The following is a 21,646-nucleotide window of genomic DNA, read 5'->3' on the forward strand; positions in this document are numbered from 1 at the left end:
CTGATTGAGGAGAATAGGGATAGAATTATTATTTAAGATTTGTGGTGTATTGATTAATATAATAATGACGGTGATTTCAAGATGGTGAGAGGTGGTGTAATTTGATGGCTACCATTGATGCACTACTAAGTTGCTATGGAGAAGAAAGCAAATTAGAAGTAGAAAAAATAAGTAAAAAATTTAAAATGCATATATTTATGAAAAAATATTTAAAGTGAAATTTAATATTTAATTTTTTATCTTCGCTCTCTTAAAGAGAATACAATATACTCACTTTGTCATGTAGGCATTTAGGGTGGTAATAATTTTAGTTTTATACAGTTTAGGAGGGTGATAGGACTCCCGTGAAAAATAAGTGTATAGTTGAAAATCTGGTCATAGCTTAAGGGGGCATTTGACCATTTTCTCTTACTTTGCAATTAATTCCTTTTTAAAGTGTTCACATTTGTTTGTAAAATTCTTAAAAAGCTTTTTAAAATGTGAATTAGTAAAATTATCTTCTTATTTATGATTTCTTTATATGCGTGTAAAAATGAAAATAATCCATTAATATGGGACAGAGGGAGTAATCTAAAAAAAATCACAGTAGTTTTCAACTCCTAGTTTTTCTTCTCTTTTTTCCTTTTTTTTTTTTCTCTCTTTTAAGTTTTAGGATAGAATATCTTCTTCCCTAAAATATCTCATCTGAGATCAGTTGCAACAATAACTTTTCACAATAAGTAACCTAAATCACACCAAACTTTTTAATATTGAGTGTCTGCGATTTTTTTTTTAAAAAATAAGGATTTTACATTCCTTATCGTGTAGCTGGATACAAGATTTTTTACAAATTTTTGTGCTTTCTATTATATTTCTCTGAGTAAGAGTAGTTAATTCTCAAAAGAGAAAATATGTATATAGAAAGTGACGAAGATTGTAACGATGGTGTAAAATCCTTGGAGGAAATGAAAACACAATGATGAGTTTGAAAATCGTCAATTATAGTTACTTGTGGATAATAATTTTGATTTTAAAGATTTTCTACATGCAACATCGATTTCAAAACATGCAAACTCACTTCGATATTCAAGTCGAAATAATGTTTGATTCTTATTTAATGTGAAACATGAATTTGTATACATTGATGCAAGACTCTATAATAGTCTAATGTATACGTCTTCAAATCGAATGTATACTCAATAGCTATTATGTATACACAGTTGATAGTATGTGTACAAATTTGATTTTATGTATTAAAATATTATAGTAAATATATCTATACACATCAATAGCTGCAAAATATGCTAATATATACTAATAATGTATAAAAACAAAATACAAGCAATGTATTTATTATAGTGCGAATATATACTTAATTTAATGTATACTTAATCACATATATTCAAATGAATACATGCTTATTTGCAATAGACATTAAAGTTCAGATCATACTAAATGTATATATACGCATATATTGGGCGCCTAATACTAAGTTTTGGTCATTGTAACTGATTACTGAATATACAAACAAAATATGAAAATAAATTTTGTATACGTTATAGTGCAAATATATACTTGATCAAATATATTTTAACTGAATATACAATCAAATCTATAGTTATGTATATACTAAGCAAAAATATATCACAATCTACAATAATATAATGTATAATACACGTCTACATACATTTGATAATTAGTGCACATTAATTAAGGATTAAAAGTATTTTTTTCATGCCTTAAAAATAATTGCAACTTTTTTAATGAATTAATTAAGGAAACAAAATTCTTCATTTTAAAATGGTTCTAGCCTTTCCTTAATGGGTTAATTAAGAAATATATATTTCATTCCTCAAAAGTAAAAATAGCTTTTTAGTTGGCTAATTAGAATCAATATGCTAATTAAATTAATTAATTAGTGTCGATTGGTAAAAAAATCAACCCTTAAAATTGAGGCATTGTTTTATCCGGCTACTTTGTGCCTAAGTTTTTTTTAGGCCATATTTTACCAAACAATTTTAGGTTATACTTTTTCACCAATTTATGTAAAATAAATATTTTATATTTATGTCAATTTCTCATGGGGCATTTCTGGTCCTTTCACATGTGGCTCATTAAATCCAATAATTATACTTATTCATAATCAATATTTATTGATCCTGAATTAAATGAAAAAATATTTCCTATCAAATTATTTTTTGGGAGGCATAGATTTTAAATTATTGATTAAAAATGAAAGAAATCATATACATTAACCGAAGCACGAAGCTAGCTCTTGAAACTCTATACATAATGTTGGTAATTCTTTTATATATTTATTTACATTGATAATTATAACATATTTTTTTATCGATACATGTGTAATATATTAGGTACATAATTGGTTCGTACCTCTAGCCATCCCCACCCCCCGGGCGCCCCAACAAAGAGGGGCCGTAAAACGTAGTAATAAGTTGTTAATAAATACAAATTATAGTACATGGTCCCAACTCCCAACAACTACTACTTGTTCCTTCACTTAATTACAAAAAGCACCCATGAATTGATAAGAAAAACAAATCTAAAAGAACATTTCGAAATAAAGATAAGTTACATTAAAAAAAAACTAATTTTTAGTGTCAATTAATTAACTATAATAATTAAATGTAGCTATATATATATATTTTTATAGAGATATTACTAATACATAAAATATTACTCATACATATAGTTAATGCATATATTATTTTTATTATAGCTGATTTTTATAGAGAAAAAAAGGGGGGGGGGGGTGGAAGAAAATCTAGCACGTTATAAATATTTTGATTTGATGGATTTGGATTTTGGCTTCCAAATAACAAAAAAAAAACTAATACAATAAAGACTCAAATTTTGTAATCATTTAAGGTGTGTTTGGTAGGAAGGAAAATGTTTTCTTGAAAAATGTGTGGATTTTAAATTTATTTTCTCATGTTTGGTTGGTGAGTAGAAAATATTTTTTGGAAGTTTGTATGTTTGATTGGTGAATGAAAAAATATTTTCCATAAAATATCTTTTATTTTTGACTTGAGACTAGAAAATACTCTTTAGGGAAATAATTTTTGAACCGGTGGCATAAACAATGAAATTTTAAAATTTGAATTATCTTTCAAAAACAAAAAATTAAAAAAGAAAAATTTGACGCAAGTGGCGTGTAAATGATTTTTATTTAAATTTGAAATATTTTTGAAAAACATTTTTTTTTAAGAAAAAAATTGATGGAGGGTGTGGCTTGGGTGGGGTGCGTAAAAAATGAATTTTTCTTAAATTTGAAATATTTAACCTAAACAATTTTTTTGGGGTAGAGGTGGTATAGGTTGGGAAAGGTGAAAAAATGAAAACATAATGTTATTTTTTCTCACTCGGTGTTCGGAGCCCACATTGGAGTTCCGATTAAATCTAAATCGCGCACTGCATGATCCATTTGGGGTGACGCTCCCAACTACATTTTCTCCATATCCAGGGCTCGAACCCGAGAACGTCTAGTTAAGGGTGAAACACTTCCACCAGTGCACCACAACCCATGTTGGTATAATGTTATTTTCCTTGCATCTATGTGTTTAAGCAAATAAATGAGACAATTAATGTATTCATGTTAGTTTTTGTCCGAAGTGAATTTAACATTTGAATGTGATGGATTCTATTTTAAAATTTTTGCTACTAAATTCACAATATTTTTTAAATCATGCAAGAAATATTAAATACTAATATGATAGCTTTCATATGAAGTGGCCAAATTTAATTTATAAAAACAATATTCATGTTAGTTTTTGACGGAGATGAATTTGAATTTGATAGATTCTATTTTAAAGTTTTTAGTACTAAACTCATGATATTATTGAAATCATTCCAGAAATATTAGATAATATGATAGCTTTCATATGAAGTTGCGAAATTTAATTTATAAGAACAATATTTGTATGGTTTATTATAATGTCATTTACATTTTCTACAATACGCAAAGGGCATTAAATAATTGAATAACAAATAGAGAAAAATAAAAGGACAACAAATAACAATATGTATTATTTATATTGTGTAAATAAATATCATCTCGTAAATGAATATCAATGGGATGAATTACACTGTGCACACTGTGGAATGGTGAGAAAAAATTATTACTTTTATAAAAAATATTGTTAAGATTATTTAGTTTTTTTCTTTAGTAATTTAACTTTTGTTAATCAATAATTTTAGATCTAAGAGTCATCCCTGGCCCCACACAGATAATGGAACCAATAAATAGTGAATATAAATATTACTATTAGTATTATTCATCCCCCCTAAAAGAGGGATGAAAAATGTGTTGATCACTAATAAAAAATTGCAATAACTGTTTTCTTATTTTTAAAAATTAAACATGGTAAAAGGGCGTTTGACTAAAAACTCTTAGTATTTTAATTAGGTAATTTTTGTTTTCTTTTGTAAATTTTTGTGAGTAAAATTTGGAGTGTAAAAATAAAATAACTTTTTGATATTTTTTGAAATTTTGAAAATTTTAAGATTCAACTTGAAGTTTGTTCTCAAAATTTTTTATGATAAAACATGATTTTTGGAATTGAACTCTGGAAAAAATCATGACCTAATGCCCCTAATTATTCAGAAGGATTGCGTCTTTTCAAATAAACTTGGTATATTTATTTAATATTTTTATTAAAATATTATTAAGATTATTGAGAAGGACATTGTAATAATTTAAATTTTTGTTTAAGGATTCTTCCTTTTTAATATAATATAAATATAGATTGTTATTAAGATATAAGACAAAATAAATAAAATTATAATGATTGTCCATATCCATATAAAAGAAGTAGGGATGGCAATGGGACGGTACAAGGCGGGGCAGAGTGGATTAAGCTTAATTCATAAAAAATTTAATTCGCCTTGCATAATAATTTTTTTCATCTTCAACATGCCCCGCCCCGACCCGTATAATTTTTAAAATATTTTTCTTTTCTAGTTAATTTTGATATTATAAGTAAAATTCATAAAATAAAATTCATTTTTTCATTAAGTTGTATTAATTAAATAGATAACGACTTAGATTTTTATTTTTTAGAGCCCAATTGAAAAGTATGTAAGAAATTGAATTAGTTTTGATTGAACCATTTTCATTTACTATCTTGAATATTTTAGTAACTTTAAAAAAAAATTATCTTAATAGATAATGTAAAAAATTAAAATTAAGTTTGAACACACATAAAATCGCATAGATCTGCAACCTGCCCTGCCCCGCATTAATTTTTAGAAAATTCACTTCAATCTGCCCCGCATTCCTCTCTGCCGCACAATTTTAAATGCACCCTACTTCACATAGCCTTAAACCCATTCCGCCCCGTCTTATTGTCATCCCTAAAAAGGGGTGAAAAACGTGATAGATAATTGATAAGAAAATAGCATGGTCCTTCGTATGTGGTCGAATAAATCCAATATTTGGACTTATTCATATTTAATATTTATTGGCCGTAAGCCCGTAACATATGTGGTCCATTAATCCTAACTTACTCAGTTAATTAAATTATTAAAGATTAAAGGGAAAAGGCTCAAATATGCCATCGAATTTTCAGAAAAGGCTTATTTATGTAATCCGTTAAAAGTTTGGCTCATCTATGCCATTACCGTTTAAGAAAAGACTCATTTATGCCATTATTTTTTAACGGTGGTTTTGCAAAACCATTTTTTACATGTGGCCAATTATAATTCGGCCACGTCATTATTTTTTTTCAGAATTTTGATTTTTTATTATAAAATAAATAATGACGTAGCCGAATTATAATTGGTCACGTGTAAAAAATGGTTTTGCAAAAAATGTTTGTTCAGAATTTTGATTTTTTATTATAAAAATAATAATGACGTGGCCGAATTATAATTGGCCACGTGTAAAAAACGGTTTTGCAAAACCATTGTTAAAAAATAATGGCATAATGAGCCTTTTCTTAAACGGTAATGGCATAGATGAGCCAAACTTTTAACGGATGACATAAATGAGTCTTTTCTGAAAGTTCGATGACATATTTGAGCCTTTTCCCAAAATTAAATATGTAAACAACTATACTTTTCGTCCCCAAGTATATGAAAAACACAGTTCATTTTACAATAATCAAACATAGTATACAGTTTCGTTAGTATAAAGACTAAAATAATAATACATTTGATACACTTTCTTAATACAAAAGTTCGTACAACATACCTAAAGGGAGTATTATTTCACGTGAGAAAGAATGTATAGGTACGTATTATCAATAACGTTATTAAAATGTTTAACGATAAAATTATCCTTTAATTCATTTACTGTTAATCAATGCATGACAATTCAATCAATATTTACCATCACATAAACACACAATTATTAATCTTACAAACTTTAAATTATTCAAATACGCTTACAACCAGACATTCAAATATTTCCAGATACATAGAACTGACTTTATTTTTCATAAACATAATAGTAATTTCATGCCAAACAACTGACTTTATTCCACACAAGCATAACAGTAACTTCATACCAAACAACTGACTTTATTTCACACCAACATAAGAATAGTTTCATTTCACTTTGTGGCATAAACAATTTGCTAGAATTCCTGAACTTCCTTGAAATTCTCCCATTCCTTCACCCAAATCTTGGTCTCGTATATTTTCTTATATCCAGCATCAGTTGCTACAAGTGTTATATAGTACATCATTCCAGCAACAACTTGTTCTTTCACATTCAAAACTTCTACAAACTCCAAATGAGCATTCTGAAAAATAGAATATACGACATTCGTTCAAATGAAAGAATTATTAGATACTGTAGTAAATTCAGGATTTGAATATTATAGGTTTGAATGCGAAACTAACATGAATAAATCATTTGAATTAACCTCTTTCTTATTATAATCTTGAACAACAAAACGAGCAAGATCTAGGAACTCGGAGCTGTTTGGAAATGGAACAATGATAATGCCCCCATGTTTTGCACTATCATCACCAACAAGCTTGAATTCTACAACTTTCTTGAAGTCTTCTCATTCTTTCACCCAAATCTTAGCTTCATATATTTTCTTCTTTCCAGCATCAGTTGTCGCAAGTGTTATATAGTACATCATTCCCGTAACAACTTGTTCCTTTAGATTCAAAACTTCTACAAACTCCAAAATGAGACTTCTGAAACATAGATTGTATATGACGTTCATTCAAATGAAAGAGTTATTAGATACTGCAGTAGATTCAGGATTTGAATATTATAAGTTTGAATGTAAAATTAACAAAAAAATAAATTAAAAATGAGTAAGTTATTATAATTAACCTCTTTCTTGTTATGATCCTGAATAGCAAAACGAGCAAGATCTTGGAACCCAAGGTTGTTTATGCCTTGAACATTGATAATGCCTCCAAGTATTGGGACATCATCACTAATAAGAAGCTTGAATTCTATGACTTTCTTGAAGTCCTCCCATTCCTTCACCCAAATTTTAGCTTCATATATTTTCTTCTTTCCAGCATCATCAATTGCGCAAGTGTTATATAGTACATCATTCCAGCAATAACTTGTTCCTTAACATTCAAAACTTCTACAAACTCCAATTGAGCTTTCTGAAAAATGTATATGACGTTCGTTCAAACAAAAGAATTATTAGATACTACAATAGTTTTATAATTTGAAATTATAGATTTGAATGTGAAACTAATGAAAAAATAAAAAAAGGAGTAAGTCATTTTAATTAACCTCTTTCTTATTATAATCTTGAACAACAAAACGAGCAAGATCTTGGAATTTGGGGCTGTTTGGGAATGGAATATTGATAATGCCCCCAGGCTTTGCACTATCATCACCAACAAACTTGAATTCAACAACTTTCTTGAACTACTTCCATTTCTTCACCCAAATCTTAGCTTCATATATTTTTTTCTTTCCAACATCAGTTGCCGCAAATGTTATATAATACATCAATCCAGAAACAAGTTGTTCTTTCACATTCAAATTTTCTACAAATTTCAAATGAGCATTCTAAAAAAACAGTTTGTATATGACATTCGTTCAAATAAAAGAATTATTAAATACTGTAATGAATTCGGGATTTGAATATTTTAGGTTTGAATGTAAAGTTAGCTAGAAAAAAATAGAAGATGAATAAGTCATTGTAAATAACATGGTTTTTATTATATTTTTGAACAACAAAATGAGCAAGATCTTGAAACTCAGGGTTGTTTGGTAATGTAACATTGATAATGCCCTCAATCTTTGCACTATTATCACTAACAAGCTTGAAGTCCTCACATTCCTTCACCCAAATTTTAGCTTCTTATTCTTTCTTATTTCCACCATCAGTTGCCGCAAGTGTTACAGAATCAAGTTGTTCTTTGACATTCAAATTTTCTACAAACTCTAAATGAGCATTCTGAAAAGTAGATTTTATAGGACGTTCATTCAAATAAAAGAATTGTTAGATACTAAAATAGATTCAAGATTTGAATATTATAGATTTTAATGGTAAATTAACGAAAAAAATAAAAGAGGAGTAATTCATTATAATTGACCTGTGTCTTATTATAATCCTGCACAACAAAACGAGCAAGATCTTGAAACTCGGGGTTGTTTGGAAATGAAACATTGATAATGCCCCCAAGTTTTGCACTATCATCGCCAGCAAGCTTGAATTCTACGACTTTCTTGAAGTCCTCCCATTCTTTCACCCAAATCTTAGCCTCATATATTTTCTTCTTTCCAACATTAATTGCCGCAAGTGTTATATAGTACATCATTCCAGTAACAACTTGCTCTTTAACATTCAAATTTTCTACAAACTCCAAATGAGCATTTTGAAAAATAGATTGTTGGCATTCGTTCAAATGAAAGAATTATTAGAAACTGTAGCGGATTCAGAATTTGAATATCATAAGTTTGAATGTGAAATTAACGAAAAATAAAAGAGGAGTAAGCCATTTGAATTAACCTCTTTCTTATTATAATCTTGAATAGCAAAACGAGCAAGATCTTGGAACTCGGGGCTGTTTGGGAATGGAACACTCATAATGCCCCCAGACTTTGCATTATCATCACTAACTTTCTTGAATTCTACAACTTTCTTGAAGTCCTCCCATTACTTCACCCAAATCTTAACTTCGTATAATTTCTTCTTTCTAGCATCAGTTGCCGCAAGTGTTATATAGTACATCATTCCATCAACAACTTGCTCTTTAACATTCAAATTTTCTACAAACTCCAAATGAGTATTCTGGAAAATAGATCGTATATGATGTTGGTACAAATGAAAGAATTATATATTAGATACTGTAGTGAAATCAGGACTTAAATATGAAATTAACGAAAAAAATAAAAGAGGAGTAAGTCATTATAATGCCCTAGGCTTTGTACTATCATCACCAACAAGCTTGAATCCTACGACTTTCTTGTAGTCCTCCTATTTCTTCAGCAAAATCTTGGCTTCATATTCTTTCTTCTTTCCACCTTCAATTGCCTCAAGTGTTATTTAGTACATTATTCCAGCAACTATTTGTTAAACTCCAATTATGATTAGGTCATACATACTGAATCAACTAATTATTCACAAAGTAAGTATTTCAAAATTAATTATATATCCTTCGAAAAGACATCTACTTATTTGTTACATTAATTCATTTTGAATCTTGTGCATGGATGATGTGTAGATATTTCACACTATCAATCACGTTAAGATAGACATGTAACTTTTTATAACGTGTTAAGATGGAATTCATATATAATCAAATTAAATTAAAATAATTCTTTACATTTTTCTGATTGCTCTAGTTCGGACCACAGAATGATGGAGGAAATATACCAATTTGTATCACCCAGATACCAATTGGATTCAAGTCATAGCACGAAGGAGTAGAAAGAAGTGAGGTTTTTCCTAAAGTCCTATAGCCTCTCGAAGAAAAGTACGGATGTCTTTGTACCGTTCCACAAGACTCTACTAGACTCGTTTTGTTACAATGAGAACTTAGGGCTCTGATACTAACTTTGTCACGACCCAGACCATCGTGATTGACACCCACACTAACCCTTCGGTGGGAGAACCATTACTACAACCCAAACTAACAACTTAACCAAATACTACACATTTAAAGATACGGAAGTAGGTTTAAATGACCAAAAGAAATACAAAATTCCCATAAACTCCAAAGGTTTAAATAAACTAGACAAACTAATGCGGAAGAACAACTCTTAGAACCTAAAAGTCATTGTACCAAAACTCTACTAACGACAAGTCTAAGAACAAGAGGTATAACCCCAAAACTAAACAACACCCTAAACAAATGGTCTGAGTCCGAAAAAAGTGGACTTAAACAAGAGAGATCCATGACAGCCTGAAAGAACTGGCTCACCCTTGAATCGGATCACACTCAAAAGCCACCTAGCTGAGGTCTATCAATAGCCGCCTGAAGATGTTCTGTACTCAACAAAGAACAATCAAGTGCAGTATCAGTACACAATCACAATGTACTGGTAGGATCACACATCTATCCCAATAATTGAAACACATGCAAGTAACTAGGGGCGGACCCACATGGGGCTGTCCGGGTGCTCGAGCACCCATTAAGCTCGCATCGAACTATATATACTTATATCAAAATTAAGGCAGTATTGTATAAATTAAAAGGCGAGCACCCAATAAACAAATGTATTAGTTGGGGCGGTGGTTGTAAATAGGTTCTCAAGGTCTTATATTGCTTAAATGCCCGGGTTCGATTCCTTATAGTGACATTCTTTTTATTTTAAACTCAGCTCTTTTCTTTTTAGCTTTTCTTTTTTCCCTTTTCACGAATTGTTCTATTTCTAATTTTTCTAAAACAATATTCTTTTTTCAAGATAATTTTTCTTATTGATTTTTTTCGCTATCTTATATAAATATAATATCTTTCTTATGACAAGTGTTAAATTTATACATTTATATTTTATGATTGATAGCTTAAAAAGTAACCACGATCTTAAAATCTTGAATCAGTCACTGCTCATGTCTATTATGTAACTTAATCTCAAAAAAATATAAACGGTCATGATCTTCCATGTCTATTAACTTTTTCTTTCTCATCAATCTAATTAGGAAAAATAAAAGGGAAGGAAAAAAAACAATTTGTTCTAGCGCCTTTATTTCAGTTCTCCAATTCAAAAGCGAAAAAGTCTTCATTCTCGTTGGTATGCCTTTTTGGTAGCTACAATTGTATGTGAAGGTATATTGTTTCTCCTCCTTTTTTTCTTGAACCAATCCAAATATTCCGATTATCTATTGCATTGAATTGAAAAAAAAATAACGCCTATGCTGACGAATTTTAGCTCGCAGTTACACTCTTTGGTTGATATAAGTTAAAAATAGTGGGAACCCATAGCCGTAAATTCCTGGATCCGTCACTGCAAGTAACCACAACATTATAAAACAAGCATATACCGAACATATACAATATTAGTTATCTTTTCAGGATCAATGTAACATTCCACGTTCTCAATAATACACATTGATTATCATTTTAGAGCAACAAATAATCTTTCAACCTCAATCACCATTAGATATGAACGTAATCATCACAAGTAGATACACAACACAATTCAATGGTCCTATCATAGAACCCAATTCAATAGTTCTCTCATGGAACCCATACCAAAATTGTTAGTGTACCGGTACGTGGTACCCGAGACACCCGTTCCAATGCTTATGCCGGTATGTGGCAACCGATCTCAATTAATGTGTCGGATTGTGACACCCGTTCCAATGTTTATGTCGATACGTGGCAATCGATCCTATTTAGTGTGTCGGAACGTAACACCTGGTCCATTCAACAAGCCACAATAACAATCACAAGTACATTTTCATAATCATACAATCAAGTCATGATTCATGACATTCAATTATTCAATTATCCTCATTCACGATTAGTGTGATCAATAATGCAACATTTGCATATATACATACATACATTATAATGAAGCAAGTACAAACATATATCATACAACCATCACCTACCTAGAATCCGAGCTTGAATCCCCTAAGGTACTTGAATCTTCCCTTTATGGATTCTTCTCGCTTCTTCGTGGTCTAAAAATAATAAATATAACACAGGAATCAATAAACGATGTCTAATTACCCGGATTACAATCAACTCTATCAACCCTAGATCAGACCCATGATCTCAATATCTAAATTAGAGCTTTTCCCACCATCCAAACAGTTCCAAAACCTTTTCCCAACAATAATCACCTAAGAAACCAAGTTCTACGGATCAAAAAATGGATTCGGAGAGTGAAAACCTTACCTTTAGCCTTAAGAATGGTGGAAAACTGTCATGAAAACCCCTGGGTCGCTCCTTAGCTCTCAAAGTAGAAAAGTGCAGAATAAAACATTTTTAGGGTTTATTTCCAACTTAAATCGAGACTGTCCCGCCACATCGAACCTCATTCCGCGACAGCAGTCCTGCCCTGGCGGAAATAATCCCACCACAGCGGATTGCACGGAACCAGTGAGCAAATTTAAGAATTCCAAACCCCCATTTCGCAACACACATTCTTCCCATGACACTCAGAAACTACCCGTTCACGCTAAGATTAGTTTCGCGAGTTCTATCCACCCGAATTCAATTCCGTAAAGTCACACGGGTTCCTTAACATCTTAGATATCTACTCATNTGTCCCGCCACATCGAACCTCATTCCGCGACAGCGGTCCTGCCCTGGCAGAAATAATCCCACTACAGCGGATTGCACGGAACCAGTGAGCAAATTTAAGAATTCCAAACCCCCATTTCGCAACACACATTCATCCCATGACACTCAGAAACTACCCGTTCGCGCTAAGATTAGTTTTGCTAGTTCTATCCACCCGAATTCAATTCCGTAAAGTCGCACGGGTTCCTTAACATCTTAGATATCTACTCATGCGATTAAAATCATAGTTAGATCACCCAATTGTTACCAGATTTCCCTAGACCTTACTGACTCTGATTTCGTTCAAATCTACATTAGGTTGGAAAATTTCATGTTACTACGAAAAAGTTTTTCGGCCTAAAATTTTTCCTTGTTGTCTTTTCTATAACGACAGGAACCGATCGTTATAATAGATAACAATTTAACCATCACTCGTTCCTGAGTGACAAACTAGGAAAAAATGGCTAAAGTCAGAGTAGCGTAGTACCTGAATCGACAAACAACTAGGGATACTTGTCTCGCATGTCCTTCTTACCGAATCTCATTACCCTCTAAGGGTTTCACATCTCCAACCTCAAAACACCCAATTGAATACCTACACATCCTCCCATACAATGCCTCATTGAAGTCATCTCAATACACGAGTGATAAATATTGTTGTATGTAAACTTAACTAACAACAAAAGTGATTCCCAACAACCACCACAGTTGATCGTACACACGTCTGCAACATGTTATCAAGGACTTTGACAAAATCATCCGGACGAATCCTTTAGCACTTAAGCATGATAAAATTCAAAATTAATACTCTCTACGATTAGAAGTAAACCTGAACCAACCAACACACAATCATAATACCCAAGCAAATCAACATCTCCTTCTCACAACATAAATTTCCATAAGCTTAAGTTATAAAAATTTGATCTTTAGACATCAGATACTCATTGAAGGATATGTCCAAGCATACAAACCCTCTAACCACACTATCGCATGCTAGATTTAGCAATTGTAATTGTAGATTACCCTTAAGAACAGTAGAATTGGACCCAATGATCCCCACATTCAACCACACATAATCGTTACATGACTTTTACCACAAGATGAATATTAAGATTGTCGGACAACCATAATTATACATCGTAGCTCTTCTATGAATTTTCATAAGCAAGGTGGTACATGTAGAACCACTGAAATATTTTAACAACTCAAGACAATGCCAAATATGTCATCTAAAATAACCAAGTCTTCCTAATTATCCCACTCAACCAAGAGAACATCGCAGGATTGGTACCCCTGATCCACCACTAGGGATCCACCCACAAAAGTGAAAACACACGACAATATAGCTAGTGAATCATACTCACAAAACTAACAACCATCATAAATGCTCTGACCATTTACCTTATTATAAACCAACACTTTTAAATGAAACCTTTCTTAGGTACTTAGAAATCAAATTGATAAGAAAAACAAAATTGAAAAGAGCATTTTAAAATAAATATAAGTTACATAAAAATGAATTTTTAGCGCCAATTAATTAACGATAATTATTAACTGTAGCTAAATATATATTTTTATAGAGATATTACTAATACATAAAATATTACTCATACATAAAGTTAATGCATATATTATTTTTATTATAGCTGATTTTTATAGAGAAATAAAGGGGGGAAGAAAATCTAGCACGTTTAAATATTTTGATTTGATGGGTTTGGATTTTGGCTTCCAAATAACCAAAAAAGACAAATAATAAATACTCAATTTTTTGTTATCATTTAATATTCGAGTCCCCTCATATGTAGTGCAGTAGTCATTAAATAATATTACACTCCTAAGAATTTCATGCTAGAAATATTAGATAATATGGAAAATGTTTTGAAAAATATTTTAATTTTAGTCAAAATTGTTATTACGATATCAAATTTTATAGAGGACTTTTTACTCTCTACACTATTTAATAGTGTATTTTAAAGGTATATATGTGCCCATGTGGACACACTATTTAAAATGATACAATATTTATGATGTCCACATGGACATATATACCTTTAAAATACACTATTAAATAGTGCAGGGGGTGTAAAAGGTCCTTTCCAAAGTTCGATATTGTTACAACAATTTCGATCAAAATTCGGATATAATTCAGACATTTTTTCCCTAGATAATATGATAGCTTTCATATGAAGTTACGAAATTTAATTTATAAAAACAATATTTGTATGGTTTATTATAATGGTCATTTACATTTTCTACGATAAGTAAAGGGAATTACATAATTGAATAACAATTTGAGAAAAATAAAAGGACAACAAATAACAATATGTATTATTTATATTTTGTAAATAAATATCATATTACACTATGGGTGAGTTTGGCACGGAGGAAAACATTTTCTAGAAAATATTTTCTAATTTTTCCATGTTTGGTTGACTTCAAATGTTTGGAAAATGTTTTCCAAATCAACTCATTTTTCTCAAATTTAAGGAAAATGACTCCCCTTCCAAAATTAAGGAAAGCATTTTCCAAGACTCTACTTCATCCTTTAATTTTTTTTCCTTACCCTACTCAACCCTGTACCCGACCCTCCCCATGCCAAAAAAAATAAATTAATTTTTTTTTATTGTTAAATTTAAAATATATGTTTATCCCTACCTCCAACTCCCAACCCCGCAATCAAACAAAAAAAAAATTAAAAAATTAAAAAAATATTTGTAAAATGTTTCAAATTTTAAGATTTTTTTACCTCATCCACCCCTACCACCCTCCCTCGCCAACCCCCGTCAATTTCTATTTTTTTTGTAAAACAATATTTTTGGGAAGTATTTCAAATTTAAAATATTTTCATTTTTACGCCACTCCCATCCCTACCCCCTAGGCCACCCCGTCAAAGTTTTTTTTTTTAAAAAAATTATTTTTAAAAAATATTTCAAATTTAAAAAAAATCATTTTCATGCCACCCCCACCCCCACCCCTATCCCACCACCCACGCAGGCCTTCCCCATCATTTTTTTTAAAAAAAATAAATTATTTTTGGAATTAAAATTTTTTCATTTTTACTCTACCCCTTACCCTGCGCGACTCCGTAATTTTATTTTTTTTAAAAATTGTTTTTGAATTTTTTTTTCCGAAAGTCTGGGTCAGATCTCAGTGTCGTATTTTGGAACGATCATCGGGGAGTTGTCCTAGTTTGAATGTCGGGATCGGGTCCTAGATCAATTATCGGGGTTGATTTTCGGATCAGAAACTATTTTCCTAAGGAGTATTAGTCTCAAGCCAAAAATAAAAGATATTTTTTAAAAAATATTTTTCATTCACCAAGCAAACATTAAAAATATTTTCTACTCACCAATGAAAATGAGAAAATAAATTGGAAATCCACTTGTTTTTCAAGAAAATATTTTCTAGGAAAATATTGTCAATGTGATGAATTACATTGTACACTCTGTGAAAATGGTGAGAGAAAAAAATATTATTTTTATAAAAAGTATTGTTAAGGTTGTTTAGAATTAAAAAAAGAAAGTTATTTAACTTTCGTTAATCAATAATTATAGACATAAGAGCCACCCCTGCCCCACACAGATAATGGAACCAATAAATAGTGAATATAAATATTGCATATTATGGTCGATACATTATTATTCTTCCCCACCTAAAAGAGGGGATGAAAAATGTGTTGATCACTAATAAAAAATTGCAATAACTGTTTTGTTATTTTTAAACATTGTAAAAGGGGCGTTTGACTAAAAAATCTTGGTATTTTAATTAAGTAATTTTTGTTTTCAATGTCAAAATTATAATTAAAAATTAGAATTGTTTGTAAATTTTTGTGAGTATAATTTGGAGTGTAAAAATTGAAAATAACTTTTTGATATTATTTGAACTATTGAAAAATTTGAAATTCAACTTGAAGTTTGTTCTCAATTTTTTTTATGGTAAAACTTGATTTTCGGAGTTGAACTCTGAAAAAGATCATAACCAAACGCTCCCTTATTATTCGGAAGGATTACATCTTTCAAATAAATTTGGTATATTTATTGAATATTTTTTATTAAAATATTATTATGATTATTGAGAAGGACATTTTAATAATTTAATTTTTTGTTTAAGGATTTTTCTTTTTAATATAATATAAATATAGATTGTTAATATATAAGAAATAAGACAAAATAAATAAAATTGCAATGGTTGTCCATATCCATCCAAAAGAGCTAGGGATGGCAATAGAGCAGTGCCGAGTGGGGCGGGGTGGGGTGAGTTAAGCTTAATCCGTAATAAATTTAACTTGTCTTGTACAATAATTTTTTTCATTTTCAACCCGCCCTGTCCGACATAAATTTTTCATTGTCAATTATGAGTCTGAAGTGCATAGAACTTATTCTGACGAGGAGCACCCAAACTAGAACCACTAGGCTGGGTGTACTTACCATCCTTTCCCTTAGAAGCAAGCAACTGACAATCGAGACACTCTTCCTATAATTAAAGCAACTATCCATATACCGGCCAAGCATTTTCCATTATGTTTCTCACCATACGTCGTGTAAGTAGGCATAGAAGATCTATCATAATTATTTCTTCTTTGAGGCTTAGGGTTAGACACCCTATTCTTGTTGAACTTAGAGGTTTGAGAATTAGAAGAACTTTGACCGAAAAACCTTTGCCGAAATATAGAATGACCATGTCCAACAGACCTCAAATAAGAAAAGTGAGCATCACGGGTCATTTCTTTCTTTGCCTCCCTAGACTTCTTCTTTAGTTTTTCCTCTTCAATTTGTTGGGCATGTATCATCATACGGGAGATATTTATCTCCTTAATCAACATGGCGACATGACTCTCCTTCACCATCATTTTGGACAAACCCGACACAAACTTTCTCATCCTTTCCCTAAAATCGGCAACCATAGTCGAAGCATACTTAGACAATTGAGTAAACTTCAAAGCATACTTCTTCACACTCAATGTGAAAATAATAATTAAAAATTAGAATTGTTTGTAATTTTTTGTGAGTAAAATTTGGAGTGTAAAAAATGGAAACAACTTTTTGATATTTTATGAAATATTGAAAATTTTGAAATTCACAACTTGAAGTCTGTTCTCAATTTTTTTTTATGATAAAACATAGTTTTCGGAATTGAACTCTGGAAAAAACTCATGACCTAATACCCCCTAACTATTCAGAAGGATCACATCTTTTCAAATAAATTTGGTATATTTATTGAATATTTTTTTAAAAATATTATTAAGATTATTGAGAAGGACATTTTAATAATTTAATTTTTTGTTTAAGGATTTATCTTTTTTAATATAATATGAATATAGATTGTTAATAAGAAATAAGACAAAATAAATAAAATTGCAATGGTTGTCCATATCTATCCAAAAGAGCTAGGGATGGTGATGGAGCGGTGCCGAGTGGGGCGGGACGGGGTGAATTGAGCTAAATCCACAAAAAAATTAATTTGCCGCCTTGCACAATAATTTTTTTCATTTTTAACCTGCGCCGTTCGGCATAAATTTTTTAATATTTTTCTTTTCTAGTTAAGTTTGATATTAAAAATAAAATTCATATAATTAAATTCATTTATTGATAATAAATAATGACTTAAATTTTTATTTTTTAGAGCCCAATTAGAATGTATGTAAGAAATTGTATTAGTTTTGATTGACCCATTTTCATTTACTATCTTGAATATTTTAGTAACTTTAAAGAAACTATCTTAATAGATAATGTTCTATCACTTTTATAACAAGTAAAAAGTTTAAATAATGTTTTCCTAGTTCGTTAAATTAATCCCCCCCCCCCCCCCCACCACCACAATGCATGTTACTATGTAGTTTAGTTATTTGAGTATTCATGTTTTATAATTCTTTCATTTGAACAACACAAACTAAATCACTACGATAAAAATAACTTTTAGCAGCAATAAATATGTATATTAATAAATAGTGTTAAAATATTTATCGGTAGTAGTTATATATATAAAACGACAATTAAAGTTGTTGTCATCAATTAATTATGATTAAAAATTATTTTTGATGTATCTGTATTTCAAATGCTCTTTTCAATTTGTATTTCTAATCAATTAACTTGAGTTTGGTAATTAAGTGAAGCAACACGTAGTTGTTGGGACCATGTACTATAATTTGTATTTATTAATAACATAACAATTTGTTAGCTTCACGTAGTTGTTTGGACCATGCACTGTAATTTGTATTTATTAATTAATAACATAACAATTTGTTAGCTTCACGTAGTTGTTGGGACCATGTACAATAATTTGTATTTATTAATAACATAACAATTTGTTACCACGTTTTACACCTCTCTTTTGGGAGGTATGGACCAATTATGTACCTAATATACATTATTTTTATTTATTACACATAGAAGGATAACTATGTTGTAATTTACCACTCATTCGTTTCATCAATATTCATATCTAATATTTTATTGGTCTTGTTTCAGGATTTTCACGTATCGATCATTTGATGTTCATATTTAATATTTATTGGTCCTATTATATGTGGTCCATTAAATAGGAAAAAAACCCTTATGAAATGACTTTTGGTATATATATTTATACTAGATACAGAAGCCCATGCTAGCACGGGTCCAGTATTTATTATTATTTTTTATTTCAATTCATGTGACAGATAAATTTGGAGAGTCAATCAATTTCTCAATAAATTTTTTAGATATTTAAAATTATTAATTATTGTGATTTATAGTACTTTTTACGTAATTTTTAAATGTATAACAGATTAAAAAGAAAAATAAGACAAACAAATTAAAACATTGAGAATACAAAAAATTTAAAAATACCTAGGCTAGAAACAAACATGTCAACTGACAACTGTTGGCTTCTATATAGTATTTTCTTCGTCTCATTTTATGTGGTGTTGGATTTGTCATGATGTTTCAGAAAAAAAAAAAACTTTTGAAATTTATGATCTAAAATAATATCATTAGATATTTGTGTGATTGTAAATTATTTTATCAAAAAAAAAATATATTAAATTTAAATTATTTATAACTATAGTAAAATAACCTTCTTTTTTTAAACGAATTAAAAAGATAAAAGTACAAAATAAAATAAGGAGGAGGAAATATTAATTATTCATATTCAAAGTAGAGAATTTTCCCAAAGCCATGAGGTGGTAAAGTAGTAATAATTCATTTCAACAGCCATGTGGTGGCAAAGTAGTAATAACACATTTCCATAGCCAACAGTGGCTCTTAAATATAAGTGACTTACATTTAGGTACCAATAGTTTATACATAGAATGACAAAACAACCCTCAACCTTAATTTTATTGACAAAAAACTAACATGTTGATACCTCTCCTTAAATCCATATTTCATATATATATATGGGAATTTTCACATATAGCCACTTAAAAATAGCTTAATTATGCTCCATAGCTATAATTTCTTAATTACGATTCGTAGCTACATGTTATAGGGAGGAGAGTGGCAACCAAGATTGGGAGTGGGAGAGGGAGGAGAGAGGCGAGCGAGAGAGGGCAGAGAGTGGAGAGAGGTGACTTGTACATGTATATCGGTTAGATAATTGTATATGTGTAACTACTATGTATATGTATTAATGACTGTATTTGTATATCTGCATACAATTTGAATTCGTATATAATTGAATCAAGTTAAAACATTTGTATTTATATATTCAATCCCCCCATCTCTATCTCTTTATACAAACCAAAGTTATACATTGTATTTTGTATAATTTGTGTTTGTATAAAGCGAGAGAGAAACGGAGAACTGGGCAAGGGAAGATTCGTATTTGTATAATTATAAGTATTTAGGGCGGAGAGATATGTATTTGTATTTGTATACTCAGTTTCTCTTGTTTTATACACAAACACAAATTTATATAATTTGTGTTTGTATAAAGTGAGAGAGAGATTGTCAGAAGAGAATCGAGAGAGACACTGCGCAGGGAGAGAAGAGAGGTGCGAGAGAGATGACTGAAAAAGAACAGAGTGGCAAATGAGATTCCAGAGAGAGGGGAGAGAGGCGAGAGAGAGAGAGGAGAGAGGGGACATAGAATGTAATTATAGCTAGAAGTAAGTTCTGAATTGTAATTAATGCAAATTGTAGCTATGTTAGCTAATTAATTAGTATATGTTTACTTAAACGCATAACCGCATAACTTTCCTATATATATATATATTGTTTTGTTAACAAAGAGTAATGTGGGCAACAATTCTCATTATATGTTTTTTTTAAGAATATATATATATATATATATATATATATATATATAAACTTATCAGATGAAAGATTCATTAATGCAAGAGAAGAAAATCTTGGCATAGTAGAGGGAAATCTAGCCTATACAAAGCTTCTCTTTACATATTATCCAAAATATTGCATTTCGCTTAAAGATGCTGATTTCAATGACGCATTGAGCTTACATTTTCAAATTAAAAGAAATGATCTATTCAAACCAGGTAATCATATAATGAGTATCTATTATCAAGCCTTGTACACAGTATATATATATATATATATATATGTTTTGTCAACAAAGAGTAATGTGGGCAACAATTCTCATTATATGTTTTATTTTTTGAAGAATGTTTGATTTGTTAAAATATCCTCAATCAAGTGATTGCTTTCACCGGACTTAGATCTAAAGTTAATCTTAAAATTAGTGAAGGAATCACATACATAATTTAAGAACGGAGTTAGGTAGTGTTTAAGATATATATTCTATTGAACTCAATAATTTTAATTTAAACTTTATATTTATTTTAAAATTTATTTAATAATAGTTAAATTAATTAAAAATTTAACAATCTATATTAATATTATATTAAAAAGGAAAACCCTTAAACCAAAAATTAAAATTATTAAATTTCCTTCTAAATAATCTTAATAATTTTTAATAATAACAGTATTAAATAAATATACCAAATTTATTTGAAAAGATGTAATCCTCCGGATAGTAAGGGAGCGTTTGGTTA

General features: G+C 29.9%; 1 protein-coding gene and 1 pseudogene across 1 annotated transcript in view; one reads left to right on the forward strand and one right to left on the reverse strand.

The window, feature by feature from the left end:
• Positions 1-21,646, forward strand: part of LOC125872076 (multicystatin-like) — a 59,930-nt gene that overhangs the window by 18,917 nt on the left and 19,367 nt on the right. The gene's annotated exons all lie outside the window — the stretch shown is intronic.
• Positions 6,573-9,497, reverse strand: LOC125872432 (multicystatin-like; annotated as a pseudogene).

This window comes from Solanum stenotomum, chromosome 8 (genome assembly GCF_019186545.1).
Source record: "Solanum stenotomum isolate F172 chromosome 8, ASM1918654v1, whole genome shotgun sequence".
Taxonomy (NCBI): Eukaryota; Viridiplantae; Streptophyta; class Magnoliopsida; order Solanales; family Solanaceae; genus Solanum; species Solanum stenotomum.